The sequence below is a fragment of the Sapajus apella genome, unplaced genomic scaffold (genome assembly GCF_009761245.1).
Source record: "Sapajus apella isolate SASKATOON/1434 unplaced genomic scaffold, GSC_monkey_1.0 scaffold19, whole genome shotgun sequence".
Lineage (NCBI taxonomy): Eukaryota > Metazoa > Chordata > Mammalia > Primates > Cebidae > Sapajus > Sapajus apella.
Genome location: NW_022436959.1, coordinates 14355231 through 14362684, shown reverse-complemented (window position 1 = coordinate 14362684; position 7454 = coordinate 14355231).

Below are 7454 nucleotides of genomic sequence, written 5' to 3'. Positions count from 1 at the left end.
AAAAAAAAAAAACAAAGATGAAATCACAGGAAGTGGAAGCTATCTTGTACTGGGTCAGTTCTTGGGTTGGGGCCCCAAGATCAGATGAGCCGGCTTACCGATCTGGGTGGTGCCAGCTGATCCATTTTGCAGGGTCTGACAAATATCTCAATCCTGATCTTAGGCTTTACAATAGTGTTATTCCCAGGAGCAATTTGGGGTGGGTCAGAATCTTAGTTCCTGGATTGGGACCTCAAGATCAGATGAGCAAGTTTACCAATCTGGCTGATCCATTTTGTAGGCGCTAAAAAATATCTCAAGCATTGATCTGTTTTTTAGGCAAGAAAAGGATTTGTTTTCGGAAAGGGCTGTTAATCGTCTTTGTTCTCAGCTGTAAACTAAAAGTTCCTCCCAAAGTTAGTTCAGCCTATGCCCAGGAGTGAACAAGGACAGCATGGAGGTTACACGCAAGATGGAGTTAGTGAGGTCAGATGTCTTTCACTGTCTCAGTTATAATTTTACAGTGGCAGTTTCATCACTACAATCCAGCCTGGGCAACAGAGTGAGACCCCCTCTTTAAAAAAAAAAAAAAAAATCCCCTCGCTTTATGGTATTCTTCTCGGCTCATCAGTGTTAATAATAACAACCTGTGTCTACTATGCCTGTCGCTGTGTTAAATGCTAAAAAATAGTTCTTTTAATCCTTACAGGAATTTGTAAGATTGCATTTCATTATAGCTTATTTTACTAATTCTTGTAAGGATTTAAATATATATAATAGGCTTCATTTTACAGATAAGGAAACAGATTCAGAGATATTAAATAATTGATAAAAGATCACACAGTTAGTTCGTTCTCTTAGTCATTATATTGTCCCTTGCTGTTATCCGAGCTCCTCCAAAACAGAAACTATTTCTTTTTTTTTTTTCTTTCCAACTTTTACTTTAGATTCAAGGGATGTATGTGCAGGTTTGGTACATGGGTAAATTGCATGTTGCAGGGGTTTGTTGCACAGATTATTTTCTCACCCAGATAATAAGCATAGTACCTGATAGGTAGTTTTTCAATCCTCACCCTCTTCCCACCCTCCACTAGGCCCTGGTATATAGTGCTCCCTTCTTAGTGTCCATGTACTCAATGCAGAAGCTGTTTCTTTCTCACCTTTCTGTTCAAATACCTGATACATAGTAAGAATGCAGTGAATGTGAATGTAGCACTTATCCTGCCAGTTGGGCTAAAAATAGCAAAGTCATTTGCCTTCCTCTAACATTCATTGAGCCTATCATATGCTAGGCACTAGAGATGCAAGGTTTCTTTTTAAAACTGCCCTTAAGAATATCATGGTTGGTTGGATAACATTGAAAGGTCAAATTGTGCCAAAGAAATAAAAAATAAAGAATATCATGATTGAATGGAGAAGCATGTATAAACAGATGATTCCAATGTAATGAGAATATATATTCTAAGTCCCACAATGAAGCTATGCTCAAAATATGACAGAAAGGCAGAAGAAAGACACTTAACATTGCCTGCAGGAGTCAGGGAACTTTTGAAGAACCCCACGGCAGTTAAACTAGAGAGAGGAGTAAATTTGAGAATCATTAAAAGGTGAAATCAGCAGGAATTGTTGGCCAAATGAATATGGAGGGCAAAATTGAAAGAGGTAGTCAAGGACGACTACCAAGTTTGAGCTTGTGTAATATACTGAGTTAATCTTATTTCTTGACCACCACAAAGTCTAAATTATGTAGATTTGATGCAGGACAGGTGAGCCCCAAAGTGGGTCTTAGCCTGTGGGTTCTTGGCTTTACCCAGGGACGAATTCAAGGTGAAGCTGGTGGTAAAAGAAAACAGCTTTATTAAAGAGGTGCTACAACTCCATGACTGCTCCTGCAGAAATAGCAGCTCAGGGCAGTTTTGCAGTCATATATATACCTACTTCTATTTTACATATAGATTAAGGGGTAGTTTATGCAGAAATTTCTAGGGAAAGGGTAGTAACTTTTGGGTTGTCAGATCACTGCCATGGAAAGGGATGGTAGCTCCCTGGTGTTACCGTGGCAATGGTAAACTGACATGGCACAGAGCACACTGGGAGGCATGACTTATGGAAAACTGTTTCTGCCCTGTCCCTCTTTTAACTAGTCCTCAGTTTTGTCCAGTGTCCAAGCCCTGCGTCTGGAGATCAATCCTGCCTCCTACTTCACGGCAGAGATTCACTTCTATGTGTAATTCCCACACATAGAGTTAGAAATGGAGACATCATTATAATGGCTGAATGTATGTTATATTCCTTGGATAAATTTCTTGTTGAAGGAAAAAAAAGGTTGAGAACCTCTCTTCTGTTCTTGATGTGCCCTCCTAGTTCAGGTCCTTACCTGAACTATAATATAAACTATAAAAGCTGGAACCTATCTAGTCTACCAGCCTCTAGTTTCCACCTTTGCTATATACTCTCTATACTATAGTTAAAATCAGGCTTCTAAATCACTGTTCTGCTCATGACACTCCCCTTTTCAAAAACTTCCAGTGAGTTACCAAGGGCTACCTCCCTAAATCTGTTTATCTTCTGAAAATAAGTGTACTTCTCAGAATATTATTGTGAGAAATAAAAAGTTAATATATAAAAGATCTGTCCAGGCATGGTGGCTTACACCTTTAATCCCAACATTTTGGGAGGCCGAGGCGGGCAGATCACCTGAGGTTGGGAGTTTGAGACCAGCCTGACCAAAATGGAGAAGCCCCATCTCTACAAAACTACAAAAAAATTAGCTGGGCATGGTGGTGCATGCCTGTAGTCCCAGCTACTTGGGAGGCTGAGGCAGGAGAATCACTTGAACCTGGGGGACAGCGGTTGCAGTGAGCTGAGATCATGCCATTGCACTCCAGCCTGGACAACAAGAGCGAAAAACTCCATCTCCGCCCCCGCAAAGAAAAAATTGCAAACCTTAGAGTTAGCCAAGCATGGTGGCGCACGCTTGTAGTCCCAAATACTCAGCAGGCTGAGGCAGGAGAGTCATTTGAACCCAGGAGGCAGAGGTTGCAGTGAGCCGAGATCGCACTAGGAGGAGAGAACTAGCCTTGGGAGCTGAATATTCAGGGAAAACCTCACAGAAAGCATAATTGGTCTTGAGGAGTGTTTGCAAGTCCAGAACTCAACTTTATCTGGTTGAAGCAAGATTGAGGTAGGAGGTGGGACTTGACCGCAGAGGTGGGGCTTGAACTCCTGACCAGATGGAAGACTAGCTTCAGACAGGGAAGATGCAAAAGCACCTCTTCATAAGACATGCCCACCAGTGCCATGTCAGTTTACTATTGCTATAGCAACACCTGGAAGTCACCTTTCCTTTCGGTGGCAATGACCCAGATGTACCACCTTTTTTCTAGAAAATTCTGAATATCCACCCCTTCATTTGCATATAATTTAAAGTGGGCATAAATATTACTGTTAAACTGTCCCTGAACTGCTACTATAGGCACACTGCCTGTAGATTAGCCTTGCTCTGGAAGGAGCAATACCTCTGCTGCTCCTGTATACTACTGCTGCAGTAAAAGTATTGTCTAAAGCCACCAGCTTACCCTTGACTTCTTTACTGTGTGAAGCCAAAAATCCTCTTGGGCTAAGCCCCAGTTTTGGGGCTATGCGCCCTACATCAAGATTGTCTTCTTTCCTTCAGCCTTGACCCTCCAGTTTCCAGTTTTCCCTCTAAACTTAATATCCTGGAAAAAGAAAAAGAAAGACGGAAGGGAGGGAGGGAGGGAGGGAGAAAGGGAGGAAGGAAGGAAGGAAGGAAGGAAGGAAGGAAGGAAGGAAGGAGAAGGAAGAAGGAAGGAAGAAGGAAGGAAGAAGGAAGGAAGAAGGAAGGAAGAAGGAAGGAAGGAAGGAAGGAAGGAAGGAAAGAAAAGAAAACCTCCGGAACTAAATCATGGCCTGATGCAGTGGCTCATGCCTGTAATCCTAGCACTTTGGGGGACTGAGACAGGTGGATCACCTGAGGTCAAGAGTTCAAGAATGGCTTGACCAACATGGTGAAAACCCATCTCTACTAAAAACACAAAAATTAGCTGGATGTGATTGCATGCCTGTAATCCCAGCTACTCGGGAGGCTGAGTCACGAGAATCACTTGAACCTGGGAGGCAGAGGTGGCAGTGAGCCAAGATTGTACCATTGCACTCCAGCCTGGACGACAGTGAGACTCCATCTTAGAAAAAAAAGAAAGAAAGAGAAAAAAAGAGAGAGAGAGGAAGGAAGGAAGGAAGGAAGGAAGGAAGGAAGGAAGGAAGGAAGGAAGGAAGAGAAAAACCTTCAGTACTAAATCATTAAAAGGTATTTTCTAAAAACACACATATGGCATGTGGCCAGGTGTCATGGCTCACACCTGTAATCCCAGCACTGTGGGAAGCTGAGGTGGGCGGATCACCTGAGGTCAGGAGTTAGAGACCAGCCTGGCCAACATGATGAAACCCCATCTCTACTGAAAATACAAAAATTAGCCAGGTGTGGTGTCATGTGCCTATAATCCCAGCTACCCAGGAGGCTGAGGCAGGAGAATTGCTGGGACCCAGAGGCAATGGCTGCAGTGAGCCCAGACTGCACCATTGCACTCCAGCCTCGGTGACAGAGCAAGACTCCGTCTCAAAATAAAGACAAAAACACACATATAAGCAATTTCTATATTAGAAATAATAATATTAATGAAATTATATTTGTTGTTAGTATGTGCATAGGAAGAAATCTAGAAAAAATATACTCTATCAGTAGGAATAATTGTCTCAGGGGATGAGGAAGGAAATTACTGGAAATCTTTACTTTATATACACATATATATACACACACATAGCCACGCACATATATTTCTATATCTATTTATATATGCTCATTATATGCTCATTATAAAAAGCAATTAATACATTACACATACATATATTTATATAGATATATATGTGTATGTATATATATGTATGTATATATATAAATACATTACAAATATATATATTTGTAATGTATTAATTGCTTTTTATAATGAGCATATAATGAGAAAAAAATAAAGGTAGATAGATCTTTAAACCAAACAAAACCTTCCAAGGGCTTTTTATTGTCTTCAGGACAAAAGATAAAAGATTCGTTTACAACCTACATGGTCCCTGAAGACACCATGCTGGCTCATCTCTGCTGTTACCTCTGCCCGAAATGCCTTCCCATAACGCTTGCTTATGATTCACTCAAGTATCTCCTCCAAGATGGGATCTCTGACCTGTCCCTGCCCCTACCCCTGTCCCTGCACCAGCCTAGAGCAAATTGAGCACTTCCTCCATGGTGATTCCTACTCTATCTTATTCCCGCTACCAACTCAAGCTAACTTAGATACTTGACTATCTCCCTCAAGTAAACTACAGAGACTCTGTGTCATTCATTTCATATCCCCATTGACTGTATATATAACACTGTGGAACTGGTGAATGAATTTCATCAGACAATAACAGCCTCCGTTTACCATGCTACTTAATCTTCCATAAAGTTGGTATCTAACACGCTTATTTATAACTTTACCCTTAGAGGTATCACTAGAATAAAAGCTAACATTCTCCAGTCTGGTGGGCAAGAACACTCAGGCAACCAATTATAATGTTAACTAATACCTCCTGGGTGTTCACTAGTCGTATATGATGCACTGTGCTTAGGCCTCACACGCATTAAGTCATGTAATCTTCACAACCCTGTGTGGCAGGGACTGTATTATCATTCTCATTTTATAGATGAGGAACTGAAGCACAGGAAGGTGAAGTAAATTTTTTTTGTCCAAGGTCATGTAGCTAGCTAGCAAGTGGTAAAGACAGAATCGAAACTCAGGCATTCTTACTGCTGAACCTCAATGTTAACCATAACATTATTTTGCCCTATAGGTTAGAAGTAAGCATAGAAATAGAAGACAAACCTTTGTATGTCCTCAAAGAATATTTTCCTTGAGCTGTGATAGATAAGAGACCTGTTTTCACTGTACTATAGTAGCATATATGATTAGACCAAAAGCTGGCTGGGAACTTAAGAGATGCTGACTGGCTGAACCAATCAGATCCACTCTAAGGGAGATTTGTACTCAAGATAGAAATAAGTTTGACTGAAGCTAATTAGACAGACAGACTAGAAGACATGACGTAATAGAAGCCACAAGTGGGTAGAGAATACTGAGTTATAGTGATATCAAAGCACAGGGATGGAGAATAATGTGCTTTCTGGTGAGAGGACAGCAAGATAATCCCACTCTAGAGTTTGTTACATGCTGAACAACCTTCCATTCCCCAGCTATGTTCCAAAGTTGGTAAGTCTGGCTGTGACATGATTCCTGGGGTTTTTTGTTTGTTTTTGTTTTTGTTTTTTTCTTTGTGAGATAGAGTCTCATTCTGTCATCCAGGCTGGAGTGCAGTGGTGCGATCTTGGTTCACTCCAACCTCTGCCTCCCGGGTTCAAGCAATTCTCTTGCTTCAACCTCCTGAGTGGATGGATTTAAGGTATGCACCACCATGCCTAGCTAATTTTTGTATTTTTAGTAGAGACGGGTTTCACCGTGTTGGCCAGGCTGGTCTTGAACTCCTGACCACAAGTGATTCACCCACCTCGGCCTCCCAAAGTGCTGGGATTATAGATGTGAGCCACCATGCCCACCCGATTCCTGTTTTTTTGATGTAGAGAAAAGTGCTACTATATCTACTTCCACATCTGCAAAATGGGAAGAGTAACTACCTTTACAGACTGAATTGTATCCTTCCAAAATTTATATATAACACCCAATGTGCTCTAACCCCCTAATGTGACCGTATTTGGAGGTAAGGGCTTTAAGTAGGTAATTTCAGTTAAATGAGGTGATGAGAGTAGGGCCCTAATCCAATAGGAAGGCCTTTCTGTCCCCACACACTCACAAAGAAAAGGCCCTGTGAAGACACAATGAGAAGGCAGCTGTCTACAAGCCAGGAAGGGACTCCTCACCAGAAACCAGACCTGCTGGCACCTTAAACCTGGACTTCACACTTCCAGAACAGTGAGAAAATAAAATTTCTGCTGTTTCAGCCACCCAGTCTGTGGTATTCTGTTATGGCAGCCCAAGCTGACTAATATACTACCTAATAGGATCGTGAAAAGAATTAAATCAGAAAATATAGGCTGGGTGTGGTGGCTCATGCCTGTAATCCCAGCACTTTGGGAGGCCGAGGCAGGAAGATCACGAGGTCGGGAGTTCAAGACCAGCCTGACCAACATGGTAAAACCCCCTCTCTATTTAAAAAAAAACAATTTTTTAAAAATATAAATACCTTAATAAACATACCATGTATGGGGCACCTCCCTGTGCCAGGCACTTCACCATCATCTCTAGTCCTCCAAAACACATGCTGTTTGCACCACATCATGCTGCCTGGCACACAGTTGGCTTGTTTATTTTTCTGTGTGTGTATGTGACAAGATCTCACTCTGTCACACA